The 11,959-nt window shown below is 43.1% G+C and overlaps 1 long non-coding RNA gene across 1 annotated transcript; it reads right to left on the reverse strand.

The window, feature by feature from the left end:
* Positions 1 to 331: 331 nt before the first annotated feature.
* On the reverse strand, positions 332 to 5,827 carry LOC132381283 (uncharacterized). The gene is made up of 2 exons (XR_009507991.1): positions 4,701 to 5,827; positions 332 to 611 (listed from the first exon to the last, which is right to left on the reverse strand). It is a non-coding gene; the product is annotated as an uncharacterized LOC132381283 (long non-coding RNA).
* Positions 5,828 to 11,959: the final 6,132 nt, after the last annotated feature.

Consider the following 11,959-nt stretch of genomic DNA (forward strand, 5'->3'; position numbering starts at 1 on the left):
AGCGCAGCTTACTATATATTGGTCTCTTGCTCCCACATAGAATTACATAACATTTACAATGCAGTAACAGCCCAATCAATGAAATAGACCGAGCCTGACCTTTTCTACTGGATAGGGGCATTCTCCCATCCCAAGCTTACTGCATCTTGCAAATACTTTCTCACACCAGCTTCCCCTTAAATGCATCTGCACCCATCACTTCAACTGCCCCGTACAGTCCCAGGTTCCGTGCTCGGTTGGAGTGAATCCTCTTGCATACTTTAAACACCCCCATCTTTTACAGTAGTATATGAGTTATGTTTGTGATGCAATAACTCTCTGAGACGTCAGGTGAGATATCGTCTTTTATTGACAGGAAGAAAGAACAAGCAGTAGTTGACCACCATACTACATCCTGGAGACTGCGGGCAGGGCTCAGGCCTCAATCGCCTTTATACCGGGGTCTGTGGGAGGAGCCACAGGAGCAGTCAGCAGGGGTCGTGTCCAGACAGGTATATGTAGTTCACCACAGTATGAGAGAATGGAGAGATGCTTCGGGTAAATTTCTGCCTGTAGAAGTTGCATGATTCATCTGTTCTCAGCATTTCCAAACTCCCACGAAATGTGCTGGTCTTAATTATGGGCAATAAAAAAAGTTAATTAATCACATCTCATGTTCCAGTGAATTTCTGAATTCTACCATCATTATACTTTTGATATACTCACAGGAAATAGAATTCTGAATAATTAGTATCTTAAGAAGGTTTGCCATTAAATTGGTCAATTAGTAACTTTGTTTATTGTTGCCACATGTATCGAGGTAGAGTGCATGTCATCAATTCAGATCATTTCATCACATTAGTGAGGTAGTACAAGGGAAAAGCAATAACAGTGTAGTATAAAGTTTTACAGTTACAAAGAAAGTCCAGATATTATAATAGACAATAGACAATAGGTGCAGTAGTAGGCTATTTGGCCCTTTGAGCCAGCACTGCCATTCAATGTGATCATGGCTGATCATCCACAATCAGTACCCCGTTCCTGCCTTCTCCCCATATCCCTTGACTCCGCTATCTTTAAGAGCTCTATCTAACTCTTTCTTGAAAGCATCCAGAGAATTGGCCTCCACTGCCTTCTGAGGCAGAGCAGTCCATAGATGCACAACTCTCTGGGTGAAAAAGTTTCTCTTGAACTCCATTTTAAATGGCCAACCCCTTATTCTTAAATTGTGTCCTCTGGTTCCGGGCTCCCCCAACATCAGGAACATGTTTCCTGCCTCTGGCAGGAAACATATCCCTTAATAATCTTATATGTTTCAATCAGATCCCCTCTCATCCTTCTAAATTCCAGTGTATACAAGCCCAATCGCTCCAATGTTTCAACATATGACAGTCCAGCCATCCTGGGAATCAACCTCGTGAACCTACACTGCACTCCTTCAATAGCAAGAATGTCCTTCCTCAGATCTGGAGACCAAAACTGAACACAATACTCCAGATGTGGTCTCACCAGGGCCCTGTACAACTGCAGAAGGATCTCTTTGCTCCTATATTCAACTCCCCTTGTTATTAAGGCCAACATGCCATTAGCTTTCTTCACTACCTGCTGTACCTGCATGCTTACTTTCAGTATCTGATGAACAAGGACACCTAGATCTCGTTGTACTTCCCCTTTTCCTAACTTGACACCATTCAGATAGTAATCTGCCTTCCTGTTTCTTGTCACCAAAGTGGATAACCTCACATTTATCCACATTAAACTGCATCTGCCCACTCACCCAACCTGTCCAAGTCACCCTGCATTCTCATAACATCCTCCTCACATTTCACACTGCCACCCAGCTTTGTGTCATAATTAAAGATATTGTAATTATTAGTGTTTGAATCTTTATCTATAGACACACAAAGAAAGCAAAGAAAATCTTACATATTCTCAAGATAGCTTAAAGCATATCCTAAAGGTTAGTTCTGTTAAATGAAGGAAGTGTGGCAATTACTTTTCAACAGTAAACTCTTACAAACAATGGCTTAATCATGGCCTTATTAGTGAAGTTGATTGAGGGATAAGTACAAAGTAGAATACTCTGCCATGTTCCTAAGTATTATCATGGGAATTTTTTAATTGCACCTGAGAGGACAAACTGCTTACAGTAACATCTCATCTGAAAGACGACATCTCTGATCAGGTTGTACTAAAGTGTCGACCTGGATTTTATACTGAAATCTCCAGAGTGAGGTTCCCACAATGTGTTGGCTCAGAACCATAGAATCAGGGAACGCAGTGAAGGTATTCAGCCCATCGTGTCTGTGATTGCTCTCAGCGAAGTAAATCCGACCCTTCCACCTTCTCCTTGTAGCCCTACAAGTTCTTCCCCTAGAAGCTTGTGCCTTATACATACACTCACTATTACTCCTGACTGATTTTTAAACCCACATTGCTTAAAAATAATTTTTTCTAAGGTCACTTCTGGTTTTTGTGCCAATCACTCTCGTGTTACTATATCCCCAGTTCTTGATCCCTCTGACAATGGAAACAGTTCCTGTCTGTCTCCTCCCTTTACATGCATCGTGATTTTAATAAAACTCCATCATACCTCTTCTCTCCTGAGGAGAATGGCCATGCCTTCTGCAGCCAATTCAGGGAATTAATACCTGGAATAATTTTAATGAATTTCTTAGGCCAGTGCATTATTCCTAAATTGTGGAGACCACAACCAGAAATAAAACTCCAGTTTGGTTCGAAAATGGTTTCATCATGACTCATCATTGTCTAATTACAATACTGAGCATCACGCATGGCTTTGCAATCAGTTGCTCAACTTGCCATTCTACCTTCCACTAAGTATGGATGTAGGTGCAGGTATATAACTGTGACAAGAGTCCTACAAAAGGATGGTTTGGACCCAACTGTTGGTGAATCCAAAGCAAGAATTGAGTCAGGGTATCAAGACAAACGCTAGATGATATCACTAGTAGGGCTTACGATTGAGCATTGAGGTTCTGGTCAGGTGCTCCTTAAATACTCAATTCTTGGTGCCCGAAACATGCTTGCCAATTAACAGGATGGTTCTGAGTCTTTAAAGGGACTGAGCTAGCTATCCCTACTCTGGAGGGTTAGAGCCTAAACCCTGGAAGCTAGTGAGGTTGTTGGCGTGCCGTAACGCTGACAACGCTGAAAATTAAACATGCGCTCCTGAGGAAGGGTCTCGCCAGCTGTTTCTTCATTTCCATAGATGCTGCCTGACCTGCTGCGTTCCTTCAAGCACTTTGTGAGTGTTGCTCTGGGTTTTCAGCACATTAAGAATCTCTTGTGTTTAACATTTGGCTTGTTAGGCCAGATGGCCCAAGTAATCCCACTAGTCCCATTCCCCTTCTCTTTATTTCCCTGTGTCCCTGCCACTTCACCCACGCCAACCAACCATCCTTTGCCAATAACCAATAAGAAGAAGTCATTTTCAGTAGCCATCGAATGCCCCACCAAATCTTTGGGATGTGGTGAGGAAGCAGAGCACCTGGAAGAAACCCAAGCAGTCATGGAGAGAATGGGCAAATTCTACACAGACAGCACTGAGGTCAGGATCAAATTCAGTGAGACGGCAGCACCAACTGCTGCACCATTGTGTGTTTTTGTGGCCTTTAATACTGTTGGCCCATAGTTTATATTACTCTTCTCATTTTTCCAACTAAAATGTGACACTGCACATTTATCATCATTAAATTTCATTTACCACATGTCTGCCCATTCCACCTGCCTGTCGTTCCTCCTCATAGTCCACTACATTTCCCAGCTCCGCAGCAGAAGCAGCAGAACTAACCGCAGATGACATTTCAGTTTGAGGGCAGCAATTTACATCAATTCCTTCAGCCTTCTTTACAGGTCACTGGTGGCAGTTCACCACATCTCCAGCCTCATCAGCGACTCCAGAGATTTTCCGCGTTTAAGTCTTCAACCACCGTGACCTGATGTTGGCGAAAAATCCCAAAGATGAAGATTACCCTCATTTGTCACTTCGAAACGTAGGGTGGAATGCATCACTTGAGTGAAATGAGGATCGTGCTGGGGGCTGCCCACAAGTGTCACCACATTTTCAGTGCCAACATAGCACGCCCACAGCTAACTAGCCAACCAACATACACAAGATGCTGGAGGAACGCAGCAGGCTGGCTGGCATCTATGGAAAAGAGCGTAGTCGATTTCTCAGTCTGAGACCCTTCATCAGGACAGGTGTCTCAGCCCAAAACGTTGACTGCTTACTCTTTTCCATAGATGCAGCCTGGCCTGCTGCGTTCCTCCAGCATGTGGTGTGTGGTGCTTGGATTTCCAACGTCTGCAGATCTTCTCTTCAAAGTTTCAAAGGCACATTTGATGTCAGAGAAATATACATCCTGAAATTCTTTTTCTTTGCAAACGTCCACAAAAGCAGAGGAGCGCCCCAGAGAATGAATGGCAGTTAAATGTTAGAACCCCAAAGCCTCCCCCCCAGCTCCCCCTCACACATAAGCAGCAGCAAAGCAACGATCCCCCCTCCACCAGCAAAAAAAGCATCTGCACCCTCCACCGAGCACTCAGGCGTGCAGGAAAGCATCAATAAAGACACAGACTTGCAGTACCCCAAAGACTACTTGCTCAGGCGGTAATTCGACATACCGCAGGCTCTTTCTAAAGGAAAAAGAGATGTCCCCATTTCATAGTGAGAGGGGAGACATAACAAAACAACTCACTGATTTATGGTGTTAAAAGTCTGTTGTGTCTCTTCTTCCGAGCTCTGTGCCCAAAGAACTCGGGTCTCTGGGCACACAGCCAGCAGCCAGCTCACTGCTTACAGTCTTCCATGTTCTCCCACGGCACACCAGTAACCTGCGAAGGCACCGACCTCGAGTCCGCCAGCCTCCAGAGCCAAGAAATCCTGTAACCCCAAAGGCGCACTAGTCTTCTAGGCCTGCGCCCTTGGTATATCGAATAGCAGCCAGTTGTGAGACCCCGAGAGCCAGTCTGGAGGCCAGCATATCGTCAACAAGATGAGAATGCAAGCTGGGGACGCCGCTGGTCTTGAGGACTTGTATGAAATGATAAAGCTGATCCTGGGGGGCTTGGTGGCTGGGTGGACATATTACAGGGGGACCAGAGGCAAACCTGGCTTGCCATTGGGTTGCAATATTTTTATGGATCTACCACAGGACAGCCTTTCACTGGAGGTTTATCCAGCTGTCTTTCTTTAGCAACCCCTTGCCAAGGCTTCCACTGCCTGTTGCAAACAGATCCTTTTTTGAAACGTACCAGGGTTATGAATTTGTAAGTGCTGGCATGATACTTCCTTTGGTTACAGCATCCACAACCAGGATTATTCTCTCAGAAGTAGGTATCAGCCATTTGTGACACAGATGAGATGTCTTGACCAGAGCGCAGTGAATCTTTGGAAGTTTCTACCCAAGAAGGCTGGGGTTATTCAACATTAATCGAGGGGTATGCGGAAAAGTGCCACTGAAGTTAAAGGTCAGCCATGACTTTATAGAGCAGGCACAACAGTCCCTTCATTTTGATGTCATTTTTCATTCCTTCCACGTTTTCTTGGAGGGAACAGCACCCTCGTGATCATGATGCTGGACTGGGTCAGAGCAAGTATGCAAATTCAGCATTGCTCTACGGCCAACTGAGAATTTGAACTCAGTTAAAAATAAAAAGCCTATCTCATCAAAAGTGAAATGTTGAATTGCACTAAGCACTTGAACACACACACTGCAGCATAGATTTCCCCATAAGTATTGCCAAGCACAAACCACATATTTCGTCCAACCCAACATCGAAAGGCAAGTTCAAAACCCCTCTCCAAAGTCATTGAAGCAGACGAGACAAAATCATAAACAGGAAAATAAAGGCCGGTTTTGTGTGCTGTGGCTGGATTGAGATTCAGTTTCGCAATGAAACCTTTCCACCCTCTTAAGTCTTCCCGGTCATTGCTTGATGCTGTGCCAACATTTATCATCGACATTCACAACAGAGGTAAGAAGAACCTTGTGTAAAAAGCACAATCTCTATCACATAAGGCCTTTGGATTTACTGCTTTTTAATTGGAAATTGCAGTCAATCCTATCTTACATCATACATACTATGTACATTATCCATTTATATGAACTGCCAATTCTTCTGGCATCATTATGAGAGCCTTGCTTTGTTTGAAAACACTTTACCATGCCTCACCCTGACCCCTACTCCCTGCTTGCCTCTGTATTTGTCACCCATGGGATAAATCTGGTTGCTGGACGTGGTGGATGGAAGTTGACTGATTCTTAGAAATGGACAGCAGAGGTTGACTGCAAAGGGAACAAAGTGAAGAAACTCGTATTAGATGTTGACAACAGTATTCCCAACCCAGCAAGTGCCAGAGTGGGGAGTCATGGATTTTCATAAACATAATAAGCCCACTAAATTCTTGGTGGAATGCAAAACATGCAAAGTGCATTAAATATAATGCATGGGCAGCCCATTGGGTGCAAGTGAATGGGAACGGGTTTGAATGGGAACACACTTGAAGTATTGTGTGCAGTTCTGGTTGCCCAGCTCTAGGGAGGAGATAACTAAGCTAGAAAAGATGAAGAAAATATTCACAAGCATGTTACCGGGACTGTATCAAGAGAGGCAGAACTCTTCTTTCCCTGGAGCACAGGAACATGACAGGGGACCATGCAGGAAAACATGAAGTCATGTGGGGCATAGATAAGGTGGGTGGCCCCAGTCTTTTTCCAAGTGGTCTGGGAGCCTAAAACGAGAGGGCAAGGAATTAAGATGAGAAAGAAAGATTTAAAGTGAACCTGAAAGTGGAATAGAAACTGTTGGTGTAAATAGAACAAGCTGCCAGAGGAAGTTGTAGAACCAGGTATGATTACAATGTTTAGAAGGCATTTCAACACATGAATAGAAAACATTCAGAGGAGTATGGGCCAAAAGCAAGCAAATGAGGCTAGCTTGGATAGACATTTTGGTCACATGGACTGCTTCCTTGCTGTGTGACAATGCTGATAAATATACAGTATTTCAGTGATAATAAACCTGATTCTGATTCTAATTCTGATTCTACAGTAAGGAGCCTTCCTTTTTACTGAAGGGTCTTCTGGTACTGATGCTGAAATGTACACCACGGAATATCTTTCAACTTGATGCTGAGGTCTTATAGTTTATTAGAAGTCGAAGATTGAAAATCTTCTTGGATCTTTCTTTATATCGGTCCAATATGACCTATCCCTTGTACTGAAATTGTGACACACTCCCCCCCCCCCCACACCCAAGTACTAGACTTCTTAATAGGGTTAAATCCAAGCCATTCAAGAATGAAATCAATGAAATCACTTTTGGAGAATTGAGGCACTTACCACCATCCAGTTTTTGTTTCTCTTTCTCTTTCAATATTTGTATTAATTTCTACTTAGAAGAATACAGAGTACAAGCAGATGTATATTATAAGTCAGAAAAAAAGATAAAATAATACCAAATACATTATATTTGAATCAATCTCATTACCCTATACTCATGTAAATTAAATTAAATCGTAATATTGCAATGTGATAATTTTATTATACAAAAAAAAGAATCTAAGCCCACTACCAAGATCGAAACTGTTTGGTAAAGAAAGAAAAAAGGAAAAACAATCCTTATCATACAGTGAAATATGGTATTAGCCAACATTTGTACTTTAACAGCAAATCAAAGGTTTTGAAAATAGTTCAAAAATGGTCCCCGCAATGTTTGAAAGTCTTGACTAGATTTAGAAATTGAACAATGGATCTTCTCTAAATTTAAGCACGACAGAACATCATGTAACCATTGAGCGTGAGTAGGCAGAATGACATCCTTCCATTTAAGCAAGAGCGCCCTCCTAGCTATAAGAGAAATAAAAGCCAAAATGTGCAAATCAGATGTCTCCAAAATAATTTTCCTCCAACAATATCAAATAAGGCAGTCAAAGGGTTAGGCTTAAAATTTACTTTGAAAAGCACAGAGAAAGTTTGGAATACTTCCTTCCAGTATTTTTCAAGACTTAGACATGTCCAAAACATATGAATTAGTGAAGCTTCGCCATTGTTACATCTATCACAATAGGGAGATATATCCAAATAAAAATGAGATAGCTTATCCTTGTTAGTTTCTCGTTCAACTAATGTTGTTCTGTACATTCTGTCATGTAAGTCATGTTAACTTTTATTTGTTATATTTGTAATATACTATACTGCTACTTGAAAAAAACTAATGTTCATAGCACTTTTACCCAGGGTATGTAAACTGGAACTTGAATTTGAACCTGCCTGGTTAAACAAAATTGGAGAGTACGGTATTGGATAATGGTAGATAGAAACCAGGAAGTAGAAATAAAATAGCATACACAAAATGCTGGAGGAACTCAGCAGGTCAGGCAGCATCTGTAGAAAGGGCTAAGGCCCTTCTTCACATCCTGAGGAAGGGTCTCAGCCCAAAATGTCTACTCTTTATCCATTTCCATAGATACTGCCTGGCCTGCTGTGTTCCTCCAGCAATCTCTGTGTTTTGGCTTTGGGTTTCCAGCATCTGCTGATTTTCTCGAGTAGAAGTAAGTAGACTGGAGGCTTCAGACAGAAGCATATCACAGGATTTGGTGCTGGGTCCCCATTCTTTCTCAATCTGCATCACTAGTATGGAAGAGGGGAGCAAAGATACTGTATTGAAGTTAGCGTATGTTACAAAGTTAGGTGACATTTTGGGCTGTGAAGTTGCTCAGAGCCTTTACATGGAACATGCTGTGGAAAAGTGGGACGTCATCACCTTTGGCAGAAAAATACAGAAATGCAGAGTAGTTTTTAAATGGCAAGCATCATAGAGCTCTACTGCACAGAAACATCTGTAGCACTTGTCTTGCCTGTGCCAAACTGTTCTTCTGCCTAGTCTCGTCCTCCTGCACCTGGACCATAACTCACCCTATCTCTCCCATCTGTGTACTTACCCAAACTTCTCTAAAGTATTGCAATCAAATCCTCGTCCACCACCTCCGCAGGCAGCTCAGTCCACACTCAGACCATACCTGAGCGAAGAAGTTTCCCTGAGGCATTTCACCTTTCACCCTTGACCTCACCCAACCTCAGTGGAAAAAGCCTGCTTGCACTTACCCAATCTATATTGTATACCTCTCGTCCTCCAATACTTCTCTGAGAGACTGAATCATGTTAATGTACAGAGGGACCTGATATCTTTGAACATCTAATAATCTAATAATAATAATAAATTATCCAAGATGGCGGTGCGACGCAGCTTGCAGCGGCCACTCCAGAGCTGATTATCTGTTATTTGCGAAGCGGGATGCCGCGCGCAATCATCATCAAATGAAAAACGGACGTGGGAGCTCGGAGGAACATCGGGAAATCTCCAGGAAGACCGTCTTCGTTGCTGCCGCTGCTGTGAGGTCCGGGTCTCTGCTGGGAAGAACAGGCCCCCAGTCCTCGGGGTCGCGTTGCCGATGGCCTTTGGCAGGGCCGTCTTAATACGCTCGGCAGAGGACGGTGCCCAGAGAAGCTGTGCCGGAGGGGATGGTCGGAGGCTCCGAGGTTCAACAGACTCGGAGTCCGCTGCGGTCGGAGCACTTTCACTGTGTGCTGTGACTGCAAGGCTGGGTTCGACGGAGCTTTCATTGTGTGCTGCGTCTGCGAGGCTGAGTCGGGCGGCGCCGTGGAAGTCCATAGCGGGGGTATTCCCTTCTGCCGCCGGCGTGGGATGGCGAGTCTGTCGGGACCTTGAGGATTTGTGGAAACTGTGTGGTGATTTCTTTTGAACTTACAGTCCTTTAACATCTTTGAACTAATTCTATTGTGCTCATGGTCTGTTTTTTTTATCAATTATGCTATTGTTTGCACTGTTGTAGCTATATCTTGTAACTATATAGTTTTGTGCAGGTCTTGTAGCTTTAGTTTTTGGTCGTGTTTTGTCTGGTGGAACTGGAGCTCCTTTCCAGGGAACGCGCTAAGATGGTAGCGCGATATTAATACGCAGCAGCCTCTCCGGACTCTGGATTGGGGATTGCCAAACGTTACGTGGATTTTCTAGTGTAGTCTGTTTTGTCATGTGCTTTTGTGATATCGTTCTGGAGGAACGTTGTCTCATTTTTTAACTGCATTGCATTTGTGGTTTCCAAATGACAATAAACTGAGTCTGAATCTGAATATGTTGGAGGAACTGAGCTCATGATTAGTGGCATCTTGCTCCATTTATTCATGAAATTACAATCATGAATATTGTGTACGGATGTTTATGAAAGGGTATTCTCACAATGGACAGAGTGTAGTGAATATTGACCAGTTGGTTTTACATGAGGTTTGCCAGATGAAGAGAAATTCAGCAGACTGGAATGGTAATCTCTTGAATTTAGAAGAATGAGAGGGGACTTGTCTGAAATTTTATGGGGATTGGCAGGGTAGATATGGTGTTGATGCTTCCCTGGTTGAATCTCACTTTACTCAGAGAGTGATAGCTGTGTGGAATGAGCTTCCTGTAGAAGTAGTAGAGGCCGGTTCAATTGTGTCATTTAAGGTAAAATTGGATAGGTATATGGACAGGAAAGGAGTGGAGGGTTATGGGCTGAGTGCAGGTAGGTGGGACCAGGTGAGATTAAGAGTTCGGCACGGACTGGGAGGGCCGAGATGGCCTGATTCCGTGCTGTGATTGTTATATGGTTATATCACTCTCCCTGAGTTACTGCTTGCATAAACACACACTCTGATGGTTCTAACAACCAACTAGCATCTCTTCAGAAGTTCGACATCCTCTTGAAGCCAGATTAATCTGAGGGATAAAACTGAGGAATGAACCACTGAATGTGTGATATCAGAAATTTCAGTAGGTTGGCTGAACGGATTAAGGCAGCATCCTGTCCACCTCGCTCCACCACCCTCACAAAGTACAGTGGTGCTCTGCTTCAAAGGTCAGAGTATAGGTCAAGATGCAGTTACCCCGTGCTTCATGCACCCCTCTCATGAGCCCAATCTCAGGGTTTTTGCGAGGCAATAATAGACGTGGAGACCACTGACTACTTATAACAGTATCAACTCTTCTACAGTTTAACTTTGCGGTGGATGAAACTTCTTACTTTTTCATCTTTTTCTCAACTTGATTCAAAGGGAACATTCTAACTTGGGAGTTGTCTGATTACATCACTTAAGTATCTCAAGGGTCACAGGTCATAATTGTTGTGGGAATTGAAGGATTACGGAGGAGGGTGTGCGTGGGATTTGATTCATCTCGGTAATTAAAATAAACCTGGATCAGATTTTCTCCCCTTTCGCTGACCAGCGGCGCCCCCAGCTGGTGGTTGAGGAAATATTCCCTTATCAAACACAACAGGGTTTGAGTAAATTTTATGATCAAAGTACATATATGTAACTATATACAACCCTGAGATTCACTTTCTTGCGCGAATACTCCGCAAATCTATAGAATAGTAACTATAACAGGATCAATGAAAGATCAAGAAGGGTGCAGAAGACAATAAACTGTGCAATTGCAAATATAACTAAATAGTAATAAATAACCAGAGCTTGAGATAACAAGATAAAGAGTCCTTATAGTGAGTTCATTGGTTGTGGGAACATCTCAATGCAAGGACAAATGAGTGCAAGTGAGGGTCAGTAGACTGGGACTATTTCCCTAGGGTGGAGGGGATTTCGAGTTGACCCATTAGAAGTATATAAAATCATGAGGGGAGTAAATAAGCTGAATGGTCACCATCTTTTTTTCTCCCAAGGGTCGTGGAGTCTAAAGCTAGAGGGCACAGAGTTAAGGCGAGGGGGAAAATTTATAAGTGATCTGAGGGTCAATCTGTCACACAAAGGGTGGTAGATATGTGGAGCAAGCTGGGTAGAGGTGGCTTCTAGATTTGGGTTTAATTGCATAGTTTTAAAAGACATTTGGGCAGTCAGATAGATAAGTAAAGTCTGGAGAGATATATGCCAAATGCAGGCAAACCAGA

Source organism: Hypanus sabinus, chromosome 25, assembly GCF_030144855.1.
Source record: "Hypanus sabinus isolate sHypSab1 chromosome 25, sHypSab1.hap1, whole genome shotgun sequence".
NCBI lineage: Eukaryota > Metazoa > Chordata > Chondrichthyes > Myliobatiformes > Dasyatidae > Hypanus > Hypanus sabinus.